The 14,528-nt window shown below is 45.6% G+C and overlaps 1 protein-coding gene across 3 annotated transcripts in view; it reads left to right on the forward strand.

Moving 5' to 3' along the window:
- Positions 1-14,528, forward strand: part of si:ch211-45c16.2 (mitogen-activated protein kinase kinase kinase 13) — a 146,656-nt gene that overhangs the window by 42,950 nt on the left and 89,178 nt on the right. Inside the window, exon 1 of one of the 3 annotated variants that reach the window (XM_048534822.1) lies at positions 3,897-4,121. The exons of the other annotated variants lie outside the window; for them this stretch is intronic. The gene's annotated coding sequence lies outside the window, so the exon portion shown is untranslated. Of the gene's footprint in view, positions 1-3,896; positions 4,122-14,528 lie in introns of those variants that run through there. 3 annotated transcript variants of the gene reach the window in all.

A 14,528-nucleotide genomic window follows, 5' to 3' on the forward strand; every position in this document is an offset into this window, starting at 1 on the left:
TCTTGAAGCTGGATGTGGAAGCTGGTTTTCCTCTCTTTGTTACAGCTAAAATCTGGGAGTTCTCTTTCTGCTGCTGGAATTGCAGGTAATTTTACTGAATGCTTTACCAGGAGTATGTATAAGGGATGTTACTATGTTGGAAGTTACTGCTGGGAAGTTAAATAATCTATTAATCTGTTAAGCTTTCCAGAAGAGGGCAGTTATTCCAATTTCTTCTTTCTTTTGCTGTATTTTAACTATAATGTATGAATTAAGTGTGTTTTGCTTTCAGCCTGGTAGTTCGACAAATCAAATTGCATTTGGAAACATAATGCCTGGCACTTGCCTTTGAAATAAGAAAAGCTTAGGCTTTAGGCTATCTTCTGAATATATTTTGAGGGGATTTGGTCTCATCCATAACAAATGGGGGGCTTATTCTGGGGTCCAGATCTCTTATTCTAGTTTGGGTTTAGATTGGACTCAAATGCAGTGAATGGTAAATTTGATGTTTTTTGATTTTTATGAGTGGCACTTGGCTGGTTTAAACAGGGAATACGTTGAGTAATAAAGGCTCTTTCAGTCACTAAGAGTTTCCTGGGAGTGGAGGAAGTCACTTCAGGGGTTTTATAGAAGACAAGACAAAGCTTTTGGAATTAGCAAACAAGCTAGAGTTAGGGGTTGCCTGTGTATGCAAGGAATGCTGGGGGTTCTCGTCCTACTGCTGGAATTGCATGTGAGACAATGTATCTTACTGAATGTCTTTGCCAGTTACTGTTTAGTAATTAAGTAATCTACTATTCTGTTTCATTTTCCAACAGAGTTCAGTTATTCCACTTTATTCTTTCTTTTGTCATAAGGGTTTGGACTGGTCCATAGGGCAGCACGGTGCTTGGGCAGGACTAACAAAGCAAGGGAAATACATAATGAATTGTTGGACCTTTGGAAGCACTAAGGGTTTGAGGGATCTTGCTGTGCATGTACATGGTCCCTTAAGGTATCAGGACAGATGGGCTACATTGGCTAAAAATGCATATGGGATATTTACTCATATTAGTTAAGGCACAGAGTTTAAGAGCAGGGAGATTTTGCTGGAACTGTATAAAACATTGGCTTGGCCACAGCTAGAGTATTGTGTGCAGTCTGAAATCCACATTAAAGGAGGCATGTGATAACACTGGAGAGGGGGGAGAGGAGATTTACCAGAACGTTGCCTGGGATGGAGAGTTCCAGTTATGAAGAGAGATTGAATAGACCAAGGTTGTTTTTGTTTTGGAGTAGAGGAGATTACGAAAGGACATGATTGTGATGTATAAAACCATGAGGGGCATGGATAGGATAGACAGGAAGAAAGTTTTCCCCTTGATAGAGGGATCAGTGACCAAGGGGTGTAGATTTTAAGTTAAGGAGCAAAATATTAGGGAGGATGTGAGGAAAAACGTTTTCACCCAGAGGATGGTGGGAATCTGGAACTCACTGCCTGTAAGGATGGTAGAGGTAGACACCCTCGTAGTGTTTAAGAATGATTTAGCTGTGCACTTGTGATGCAAAGCATACAGGGTTACATGTTGAGTTCTGGGAAATGGGATTAGAATAGTTACATGGCTGTTTGTGATTCATGCAGACTCAGAAGGGTCAGTGGGCCTTTCTCTGTGCTGTAGATCTCTATGACTTTGAGGTTCCCATTCATGCCAGCATTTTTGTACACAGGGCAGGGGAAGAGTACTGGATGTTGCAGGATGAGGGGCAATTACATCAGCAGAATCAATTCCTCCTTGAACACCTTGTTCCTCTAGCTTCCAGATGCTGCAGTGGGCTCTTAAACACAGACATCGATCCATGGCGCATCCTGTGCAGCCCTGAAGTTAGGCATCATGGTGGCACAGTCACACTCAGGGTCAGACAGAGAGGCCCACAAACAGATGTAGTGCAGAACCAATCATGTTTCTGAAAAATAAAGTCTCTTTATATCTACATCTCAGTGTACTCATTAGTTCCATAGTTGAGGTGGTGGGAGCTTGCATGACAGTGAGAATTGTCAGCCCTGGAGCTTTGTTCGGGCAACTCAAGGGTGTTTGTGTCTGGATGGTGGTCTTGGTGAATTCTACAACAGTTTGTACACTGTGTTCTATATCAGTATGTACAGCTTATGATGGTGAGCTCTACAACAAAATTTACAACTTGTGATATTGCGTGTTCGACGGCAGTTGTACGCCATATGATGGCGTGCTCTGCAGCAGGATGTACTCCTTATGATGGCATCTTCTATAATAGTACTTCCCCCATGTGATGGTGTGTTCAATAAAAGTTTGTAACCCTTGTAATGGTGTATTGTGTACTATATGTCCCCCTTGTAGTAATGCATTCTATAAAAGTATGACCCCTTCTATAATAATATATACCCCTTACGATTGTGTGTCGTTTTACAGAGTGTATCCTTTGTAGAAATGTATTCCATAACAGTTTGTACGCCTTGTGACGGCATGTTCTATAACAATATGTATACATTGTGGAAGTGTGTTCCATAACAGTATGCCACCCTTGTGATCATGTGATTTATAACAGCATGCACACATTGTGATGGTATGCTGTATAACTCTATGTCCCTCTTGTGATGGTGTGTTTTATGACAGTAGGCCCACTTTTTCAGTGTGTGTTTTATAACAGTTTGTGCCCCTTGTGATGGTGTGTTCTATAAAAATTGCTAAATTTCCTGCTAAACAACCATTGTGTGTATTTGCATAGCACCTGCAATGTACTTAATTATCCTGAGATGACTCTCAAAGGCATTTTGTGAGAAAATCTGTTGATGGTGTGAGATGATAGTTGTCAGGCAGAAGGTCAAAGTCCTGGTCAACACAGGTTTAATAAGCCTCTTGGTGCCATCAGTGGCATGGAGAGTTTGTGTGAATTCCCCAGCTTAGGGCCCAGGCAGTTAAAGCTCAACTTTGAGAAAGCAAGAACCACAGATGCTGGAGTCGGAGTCAGTACAGTGTGGAGCTGGAGGAACACAGCAGGTCAGGCAGCACCAGAGGAGGAGAAGAGTTGATGTTTTGGGATTACACCCTTCATCAACTCCCGATGAAGGGTGTAAACCCGAAAAGTTGACTTTCCTACTCCTCTGATGCTGCCTGACCTGCTGTGTTCCTCCAGCTCCACACTGTAAAGCTCAACTTTATGCTGGTGCAGATGTGAATAGTAATCTCACCTTTTGTGGGAATGTGAATCTCACCTTTGTATTCTTTGGTTTGGCGCTGACCAGTCAAACAAAGATGTCCCCATATTATCAGTGTCCCATTGAGGGCATCCGTACCGAAACATGGGAATGCACAGGGTGGATTTGGCATGGAGTAGTCAGCCCTTCTGGCCTGCAGTGTTCCACCAGTCTCTGTAACAGTGATTGGCAATGGAAAATTTATAGAAAGTGGGCACCCCAGGTTTTGAAAATCAATGAGTTAAGGAATAACTCAGAGATGGTGACTGCCAACTTGGGATCACTGCTGCATCTGCCTCTGCTCCCCCCTCCCCGCCAACCTCGTTGGCCAGCTGATGCACCGCCAGTAGCAGAGATTTCTGGCTGCGATTGAATGTAGCCTAGCTTCATCCTGGACTGGCAAATCAGCTAGCAACAAAGCGATACACCCCACAAGGCTCGTGGCAAGGGCAACACTCCACCCCCTTACCCCCACCCCGCCTTCCCCAAAGGAGCCACGGAAGTGCTGGCGAGGAGTGGGTGCCCAGAGGATCCCAGGGACACAACGACTGTGCTCGGGACTAGCTGAATCAATCCAGTGCGTTCATTCGGAAGCAAAGGGCTGCAGCTACACACGTCTCATTGGCTTGCAGCAAACCCACCCGCCCCCCCATATCCACCAGCACCCCCCCCCCCCCAACACACACACACACACCCAACCCCCGTAACTCCCAGACTTGTGTTCAATTCTAAAAAGAGGCCCAATTTGCTTCCATTCATGTCTCCTTGACGTCAGCAGCCTTTGTGTTGTTTGCAGTGGGCTGCAGCATCAGCAGTGTGGGAGGAGGATTGGATGTCTGTGTGTGTGTGCGTTTCAATCTGCAAAGCCATCTTTCCTCGTGCTTAGGAGCTGAGAATTTCAAACAACAAAACAGGATGACCTCTTTTCAGAGTAAGTGGTGTTTTTTTTCTCGTCATTGATTTTCCTTCCTGCCCCCACCCAACTCCCTCTCACCACCGTGCCGTCCACCTTCTCCCCCTCTCCCCCCGCCCCCACCCCCAGGCCCCAACACGATCCTTTTTTTGTGTGTATACACACACACACATATTTTGCTGGATTGTGCTGTAGTTTTCGGTCTGAAGGACGGAAGGGTATGACACAGCGTTGCTGTCAGTCAGTCAGGGCGACTTGGACCGCAAGGAGCTGACTAGCACAATGGTGCTGAAAAGGGCTGACTGCAAAGTCTGGCCAGCAACGAGAAACACCAGCTTCAGTCACTGACAAACAGACCCTTTGGAACAAGAGAGTCTCTCTCATTTCTCTCTCCCTCTGTGCCTCCCCGCTGCCTCTTCCCGCGCTTCCCATATGATTTAACCTCGGCGACAAATATCATCAGTTTGTGTGTGTGTGTGTGTGTGTGTTGAAGTGCATTAAAGCGGGGCTGGGGCCTTTAGCTGCTGACTTACACAATGGTTGTCGGGCCAGAACACGACCGTAGTTGTGAAGCTTAGCGCTTACAAGCAAGCACGGATTGCAGTTTGGGCCTGCCCTGTGTTGGATGGGGGGAGGGGGTGGTGGACGAGTGGAATGGAATCTGCACCAGAGGGCGAAGAGGGTCCTCCGGGAACATGGAACAGACTGTGGGCACATATTGCAGATGGAGCCCTTGTGGCTTTAGGCTGGAAGAGGAGCTGCACTCCTCCTGGGGTGTTAACTTTCTTTAACGAGAGGGTTGCCTTCTGTAACGTGGCACTGGCTGAATCCTGTGTAAAAGTGCCCTCGCTATTTCCGAACGGAGCTCTGCCTCCTGCCTGAAAATCAGCCCCTTCCCTTTCTGCACGAATCACTGAGAGTCAGTGCTGATGTTTGTTGGTGAGTGCCCGTGTGAAGTGGTAGGTGTTAAATTCCAGTTCGGACAGGGTCAGACCCTCCCCTGCACTTTCGCGAATGTGTGGGCGTGTTTGTGTGCTCTGTGAGGGAGCTTGCAGAGAATCACCCCCAAAACTTTACTCTTTCTGATTTACTGTACTGAGAACAGCAGGCGTGTGGTCCAAAGTGCTTTCAGCCACGGACAGCAAAGTTTAGAAAGTTCCCAAAGCCCAGGGGCAGTACCAAACCAGAATCAGTTATTCGTCATCACGAGGTGTAGAGTTGAATGAACACAGCAGGACAAGCAGCATCAAAGGAGCAGGAAAGCTGACGTTTCGGGTCTGGACCTTCAGTTATTTGTAAACCGTGTCTTGTGCGTGTGTCTACACCGCACCTGACCACTAGTGAGAGTACTGGCTATTTGTCCTGAGCCCTCCCACACCCTGAATGTCTGTCTGCTTTAACCGAAACGGCACCCTGTCGCTGACAACCTTCCTGACAGTTCCGTCTCCACTTACCGTGACTTCTGCTGTCCTTCACAAAGGAGATTTCTCGGGCAGCGCCAGCTCCCCTCCCCACCAACCCCGTTATCATCGCAGCAGGTCTGAGCGGACGATGCGTCTTTGATCAGGATCAATAGGGTCTACCGAACACCAGACCGTTGGTAACTTTACCTTTAGTTAAACATCTAACTACTTGAACAAAAAAAACTGAGCACAAGGTTTAACACTCTCTCCCCAAAGTCTGTTGTCATGTGATCACTAACATCACTGCTGATGTAGACTATTTACATATTTAGCGTTTAACCCTTCATTTATTCACATTGACTGGGCCAGCATTTATTGCCGTCCCTTGTAGCCCTTGAGAAGGTGGCGGTGACCTGCCTTCTTGAATTGCTGCAGTCCGTGTGTTGAGGGTAGACAAGCAATATGTTTAGAGAGGGAACTCTCGGATCATGACCCATAGACAGTGAAGCAATAACGATGCATTTCCTAGTCAGGATGGTGAGTCGTTCCCAGGGGGACTGGCAGGTGGTGGTGTTCCCATGTTTCTGTTGCCCCTGTTCTTCCAGATGGAAGGCGTCGTGGATTGGAAAGTACTGTCTGAGGATCTTCAGTGAGTTTCATCAGTGCATCTTGCAAACAGTACACACAGCTGTTACTGAGCTTTGTTGGGGGAGGAAGAAGATGTTTGTGGATGTGGTGGCAACCAAGTGGGCTGCTTTGGCCTGGATGGTATTAAGCTTCTTGAGTGGCCTTGGAGTTGCACCCGTCCAGACAAGTGGAGGGTATTCCATCACATCCCAGACATGTACCTTGTAGATGATGGACAGGCTTTGGGAAGCAGGAGGAGAGTTTCTCACCACAGTATTCCTAGACTCTGACCTGCTGTTGTAGTGACTGTGTTTGTATGGTGAGCCCAGTTCAGTTTCTGGTCAGTAGTTACCCCGGAATGTTGACAATGGGGAATTCTATAGTAGTAATAACAATGAATGTCAAGGAGTGCTGGATGGATTATCTCTTATCGGTGATAGTGTTTGCCTGGAATTTGTGTGACACAAATGTCACTTGCCATTCATCAGCCCATGCTTGAGAATTGTCCAAATTGTTTTGTATCTGAACATGTATTTCTTCAGTACGTGAGGAGTTGCAAGTGGTGCTGAACATTGTGTAATCATGGGCAATCATCCCCATTTCTGTCTTTCTGATGGACTTACTCCTTTACACTTACAATCCACGCTGAGAGTGTTGCCTTGACAAGCTGCCATCCCCTGCTGGAGTTTAGCTTCTTCGACATTGAAGGCTGGAGTTCAGTTGCTTGGACACTGAACTCTGAAGGCCTTCACTATCTCCTTGGTGGTACTTGCCCCAAGTGCTGATTCCTAGTGACAAAGATGGGATGGTGTTAGTTGGATCATCTTTAGCTGTGTGGACAGCAGAGTCAAACCCTACTAAGTCATATGCCCTTGTTCCTTTATTCATTCACAGGATGAGGGTGTCACTGGCTAGGCAACATTTATTTGCCATCCCTAATTGCCCAGTGGGCAGTTAAGAGTCAACCACATTGCTGGGTCTGGAGTCACATGTAAGCCAGACCAGATAAGGATAGCAGTTTCCTTCCCTAAAAGACATTAGTGAGCTAGATGGATTTTTCCTGACAATTGACAATGGATTCATGGTCATCATTAGATTCTTAATTCCAGATATTTATTGAATTCAAATTCCACCATCTGCCACAGCAGGATTCAAACCTGGATCTCCAGAACATTATCTGTGTCTCTGGTTTAACAGTTCAGTGACAATACCACTAGGCCATCACCTCCCACTTGTTACACTGTCCAAGTTCCAGGAAGTGCTGGACAGTGGGATTGCTGGTTCCAGCAACATTGAGCTAAAGCTCCTTTGACCATAAAGTTTGCCCAGGTGAATAGCAATCCATAAAGGGACCCAGACCTGGATTCAAAGCAATGCCAGACTACCAGGACTCTGGGACCTCTGTCAGCAATGAAGTGACTGACTGGATATTGCATTTCCCCCTGAGACAAAGCTCTCAAGTGGACCACTCACTGAGCACATTGGGAACAGTTCTCACAGAAGTCAAGACTGCAGTTCTACCACTGGACAGAATCGGTTATGAATCTTTGGTGTTAGTATTCATAAACTGCATGTCCCTGACTCTCCCTTCCCCACCCACCCCCCCCCCCCCCCACCCTAAGCGTGATTCCCTGTCAGAGTGGAATGAGCATCCCATGACTGACAATGTAAGAAGTGGCCATTTTGTCAAGATGTAGAAGAGTTTGTAGGTGACAACCCCAGCAGCAGAAAGTTGCAAAGAGTGGTTGAAGTTAAACAGCAAATTCCTGAGCAGCACCTCAATGTAATGCTGGGAAGTCAAGTCAGCAGCACCTTGATGAAGATGCATTTAGCCTTTTCCAATGTTGTGGGGTGGCACAGTGGTTAGCACTGCTGCCACACAGTGCCAGGAACCCGGGTTCAATTCTGCCCTTGGGCAACCGTCTGTGTGGCGTTTGCACATTCTCCCCGTGTCTGCGTGGGTTTCCTCTGGGTGCTCCAGTTTCCTTCCACAGACCAAAGATGTGTAGGCTAGGTGGATTGGCTATGCTAATCAGGGGTGTGTAGATTAAGTGGGCTTATAGGGGATAGGTCTGGGTGGGATGGTCTGAGGTTTGGCTAAAGGGCCTGTTGCCACACTGTGAGGATTCTTTGTCTCATTCATTGGATCAAAACATTTACTTACGTGGACTGCAGCAGTTCAAGAAGGCAGCTTGCCACCACCACCTTTTGGGGTAACTAGGGACAACCAGCAAATGCTAGCCCATTCACTAACACCTACATTCCACAAATGAATTATAATAAAAGTGATAGCCACTGTTCAGAAGTGTGAAAACCTGTACAAAGACAAGACCTTTTCAGGTCTCAGGAAACCGTGAGATGTTTTAGTGAGGTTATTTTGAAGGGTAGTCACTGCTGTTATGTATGAGAATGCAACAGCCAATTTTGCAAAAGCAAGTCTGAAATGAGATGAAGAGCAGCCTTTTAGTAATATTAATGGAGTTAATGTGTTGGCCAGGTCATTGCAGAAAACTATCCATCCGTAGCCCCAGCCACTCTGCCTCCTGCAGTCTTCAATTTTGGCATCTTTATGTCTTTGACCTGTATTGAACTCACAATGTCCCTACTCAGAGCCCCAATATACTGCTTGGGCAGGAGCAGAGGACACCACTATCAGGTTGCTGTAGCAGAGACACGCAAAGATGTGACTTGTCATTGCCACTATGTCATCTATTCACCTGGCCTGTGAGTGTACAGTGCAATTTGAATCATCCATGAGGAATTTCAGAGAGTCCCAGGTGGTACACTATCCTGGGTATTGACCAGCACGTTTCTGATGTACCTCAGATACCAGCTTAGAGGAATTCAAGATAAACCATAAGTGTTTGCTTCTGTATGTTCTCTCAAAGTTCTGTAATAAGTTGAGATGGATATGCACAGACACCAGAAGCTGTCCTGTGGCAATACAACTGCAAAAATGTTCACAATACTCAGCAGCTCTGACAATTTCTGTGAAGAGAGAAAGAGAGACAGAGATAGTCTTTCAGTTGATGACTGTTCATCAGAATATTGTCTAAATAGTTAGAGGGGAACAGAATATAAAAGCTAGCATGTTTCCCACAGTTCAACCAGGCTCTTCATGAGGACATATGTGAATTACTATATAGGACTAACTTCACAGAATCACAGAATTTGTTATGGTAGAGAAGAAGGCCATTTGTCCCTTTGTGCATGCACCAGTTCTGTTACCTGGTGTCAATCTCCTGCCTTTTCCCCATATACCTGCACGCCATTTCTATCCTAATAACCATCCAGTGCCCTCTTGAATGCCTCAATGGAACCTGTCTCCACCATATTTCCAGGCAGTGCATTCCAGTCCCTAATTACTCATAGACTGAAAAGATTATTTCTTAACTTTATGTGTGCGTCACTTTGAATCTATGTCTTTTATTCTTGTTTCTTTTTCCTTTTTAGCAGCAATTCTTTGATAAAGGATGTACGTGTATTAGAAGCAGTTTACTTGACTGATACCTGGCTTGGGAGGGGAGGGCATCACTGATGGTGAAGGGTTTTGAATAGTCCGGACCTGTATTCTTTGGAGGTTAGCAAAATGGGAAGTTGTCTCACTGAGACATACAAGATCTTAAAGTTATTTGCCAGGTTGAGTGCTGACGGAATATTTCTCCTTCTGGGAGAGGCAAGGGTCAGGAGATATAGTTTAAAAATATGAGATCACATAGTTAATATGGAAATAATTTCTTTACTCTGTCTTGTGAAACCAAGAGAGAAACTCAAAATCGACAAAGATCCAGGAGACAAAATGAGGGCAGAGGTTATGACCTAAAAATTGTTGAATTCACAGCATCACTTTGGCTCTTTCTGCACAAATATTGTTGTCCCAAGTAATGATCCACCTTGTGAAATGTATCAGTTCATATGTTTTTGAGAAGCAAAGTCCAGTTGCTATGAGATAATCTAGTGGAGGAAATAAGTTGCAGACGAAACAGTTTCTCTTCGAGCTTTGCTTTTGAGGAGTGACACAGCATTCTGAATTTGGCATAGATGTGCCCATTTTACACAATATTTAGACATGCGGGGGAACCTACAGTTCAATGGTCAAAGCAGGAATTGGTAACAGTCAACACAAGGCCAGATTGAAACATTGGATGGTGAGCAACAAAAAGGAGATGGCATACTAAGGAATGACTGTCCCCAGCAGTCTTGTTTCCCATGTAATACAGAGACACATGTGCCCCTACCAGTACAGTGCTACAATGTTATACAGTGACAGGCCTGTCCCCATCAATACTGTACCCTGGTGTTATACACTGACAGACCTGTCCCCACCATATCTGTTACCCCAGTATTATACTGTGACAGAACTGACCGTACCAGTACTGTACCTCAGTGTAATACACTGACAAACCTCTCCTCACCAATATTGTACCCCAGCGTTATACAGTGACAGACCTCCCCAACTAGTACTGTACCTGTGTTGCACAGTAACAGACCTGTCCCCACTCTTGAACTGTACCACAATGTTATTCAGTGACAGACCTGTCTCCAGCAGTACAGTACCCCAGTGTTATACCATGACAGAACTGACCTACCAGTACTGTACCTCAGTGTTATACAATGACAGGCCTCCCCAACAGTACTGTACCCCAGTGTCGTACAGTAACAGGCCTGTTCCCACTCTGGAACTGTACCATAATGTTATACAGTGACAGACCTATCTCCAGCAGTACAGTACCCCAGCGTTATACGTTGACAGACCTGTCTCCACCAGTACCGTACCCGTATGTTATTTAATGCCAGATCTGTCCACACCAGTACCGTGTACCTCAGCGTTATACAATGACGGACCTGTCCCCACTTTTGTACTGTACTCGAGTATTATTGTAAGCCAGTGTTAATTCCAGTTTTGGATCATTGCGGAAAGTAAGGGAAAAATGGAGGTTGACACTGTGATTTGGTTTATGATCTTTTTCTGTTTTGGCTGTTACTCAGAAACAGAAATAATGTAGCCATCTATGACCTAGAAGTTGATAGTGAATTAAATCTGGCCTTTTGTTGTGGAAATCCATCTCGTTCACTGAAGTCCTCTAGGGAAGGAAATCTGCCATTTTTACCTGGTCTAGCCTACATGTGACTCCAAACCCTGAAATGGTACAGCAAACTGTTGAGTTGTATCAAAAACTGCTGCAAAATCTGAGAGGAATCCGAGGCTTGGTGCTAAGTAACAGCCCTACAGCTACTGTCAGCTCATTTTGTAGGGGTGATGTGGGCTGGAGGGGATGACAGTGTTGAGGTTATGTGAGGTTTGGGGAGAGTTTTGTCAATTTTGTCCCATTAGCTGACTAATTAATCAGTTATACCCACAGAATGATACCTTATAGATAAATGTCCCAGACAACACCATCGCCAACCCTAGATATGTCCTGTCCCAACAGCACAGCACACTGTAAAAACCATGGGCCCTAGAAATGATTTAGCAGTTGTCCTGAGGACTGGAGCTTCAGATCCACTCCCACTCTTCCCCAACAACATAGGAAATTTCCCAGGTATGTCCTGTACTCATAAAACAGGGCACATCCAACTCAGCCAATTACTACCTCGTCAGTCTGTTCTTGATCATTGGTAATGTGATTGAAGGTGTCATCAACAGTGCTATCAAGCAGCACCTACTCAGTAATAACTTGCTCATGGATACCAGTTAGGGTTCCGCCAGGGCTACTCAACTCCTGACCTCATTGCAGCCTTGGTTCAAATATGGACAAAACAGTTGTCCCCAAAGCATGTCCATCATCTACAAGGCACAAGTCAGGAGTGCGATGGAATACTCTCACAATCCTGGAGGAGTGCAGCTCCAAGAACACTCAAACAGCTTGATACCATGCAGGATGAAGTAGCCTGCTTGTTTGACACCACACCCACAAACAACAACATTCCAGAACAGCAGTGTATACACTGCAGAAATTCACCAAAAATCCAGAGACAGCAAAACCGCAACTATTTTGACCTAGAAGGACGAGGGTAGCAGATATGTGGGAACACCATTGTCTTCAAATTCCCCTCAAAGCCACTCACCATCCTCATTTGGACATATATCGCTGTTGCCTCACTGTTGCTGGGGCACAGTCCTGGAATACCCTCCCTAATGGCATTGTGGGTCAACCCACAGCAGGTGAACTGCAGTGGTTTGAGAAGGCAGCTCACCACACCTCCTCAAGGGTAGTAAGGATGGGCAATAAATGTTGGTCAGCTAGCAATGCCAATGACCCACAAGTGAATAAAAAATGTGAAGGCTTACCACTAGGATTGGGGCCATTGGTCTTGGAACTTGCCCTGGCAATGAATTACTTTAGTGACTGGATGTTGGGTGAACAGCAAAAGGCCAGAAAGAAAACAAAGCTTGAGTTACTGCTTAATAATTGATAGAGAGCACTCAGTGGCTGGACTGTGGTTTCTTTGGTTTGACTGAAGCATTTAACCCTGTGAATTGATCACATTGTTTACCCATCTGCATGGAGAACACCCCTAGTTCAGATTTGGGTGGGAGGGATAATGAAAGGTGAAAGATTAAAGACAGTGTTTGCAAAGAGTGAACACAAACAAATGGTTTTCAATGGGTTGCAAGGTCAGTAAAACTAGGGACACAGATTCGAGGTAAATGACAAAAAGACTGAGATGCGGGAAATATTTTTATGCAGTGAGTTATTTTGAGCCTTAAGGGCAGTGGAATCAGCTTGGATGGTAATTATCTAAGCGGATTTGGAAACATAGTTGTAGGGAAACATTAGCAGAGCTACAAAAAATCATAGGAGAGCAGGACTAATGGATAGCTCTTCCAAAACAGGCCAGGGACTACAGCTAATCGACCGCCTCCTGTGCTCCACTATACCACGAATAAATGTTCTGTTGTTTCTGTAGAACAGCGTTGTAGAACGAGGAGGCTGCAAAGAGAGCTGGGGTCACAGTTCATGCGGTTGCAACCTGACCCCAGCTGCCAGTGCTGGGAAGAAATGAACTGTAAAAATATTTACAGCATCTCAGCTCCTCTGCCATTTACCTCAAATCTGTATTCCTGGTTTTACTGGCCTTCCAGCCAGTGAAAGCCACTTGTTTGTGTTCGCTGTTTGTAAACACTGCCTTTAAAAGAGGGACTGAGGTCGAGGGTTGTCAGAGGGACATGATTGTACAATAGCAGCACCAGATGTTGGTGTTTAGTGACCGTGTTGCTGATTGGCCACATTTGGAAAAAGAAAGAAAATAACAGACCACTTCCCGGCCATGTGGGACCACCCAAACTAATCTAGAGCCGATGTAGTCCTTTTGCAGTGAAGCCAAGTGTTGTCATGTAGGATACCAAGCTGGTGACGTCAGCTCCCCAAAACACATTGGCAATGTAGCCCAGAGAATTTAGTGTCATTTTTATCATTATTATACATTGACGGGATGTCGCTTCCTAGGCCAGCATTTGTTACCGATCCCTAATTGTCCAGAGGGCAGTGAAGAGTCAACCCACATTGCTGTGGGCCTGGAGCCACATGTATACCTGACCAGGATACGGACAGCAGATTTCTTTCCCTCAAGACAGTGGGTTTTATGGCTATAGTCAAATTGCCAGATCTAATTCTGATTTTCATTGAATTAAAATTTAACCATCTGCCAGGATTTAATTATAATCAATATCCCCAGAGTATTAAGATAGGGTTCTGGATTATTAGCAGCACCCCTTCAGCAGTGTAGCACTCACTTAGTACTGACCCTGCCACAATGCCACTCTTCCTCAGTACTGACCCTGCCACAGTTGCAACACTCCCTCAGCATTGACCTGGCAATGCAGCATTTTGTCAGCACTGACTCTCTGGCAATGCAACACTCCCTCAGTACTGATTCTCCAACAATGCAGCACTCCCTCATTGCTGACCATCCCACTGTGTGGCATTTTCTCAGAATATGACCCTCCAACAATGGAGCACTCCCTCGGTAATTGCCCTCTAACAGTGCAGGACTCCCTCAGCACTGACAGTCTGACAGTGCAGGATTCCTCCAGTACCAACCCTTTGACAATGCAGCACTCCCTCAGTGCTAACCCTCTGACAGTGCAGCACTCCCTCAGTATTGACAAGCCATCAGTGCAGCACTACCTCACTACTGACCCTTTGGAGAGGGAAAGAGAATAGGAGAGAAGGGATGTGAGAATTGGTTTTGGGCAGAAAGCCATGTTTTGTGTGCAGGAGAGAGCAAGAATCAGGTTGAGGCAGTGCAGTTCAATCATTTCACCTCTCAGTATCAGCCCAGATTCTCTGGGTTGGTGTACTGTTATCAGGGTGGGAAGCCCTGAGCTAGACAGTGACTGAGGATCAGAATGTGCTGCTAGTCTAACAATATTACACATTCCTTTGCATCA

The sequence above is a fragment of the Stegostoma tigrinum genome, chromosome 7 (genome assembly GCF_030684315.1).
Source record: "Stegostoma tigrinum isolate sSteTig4 chromosome 7, sSteTig4.hap1, whole genome shotgun sequence".
Lineage (NCBI taxonomy): Eukaryota > Metazoa > Chordata > Chondrichthyes > Orectolobiformes > Stegostomatidae > Stegostoma > Stegostoma tigrinum.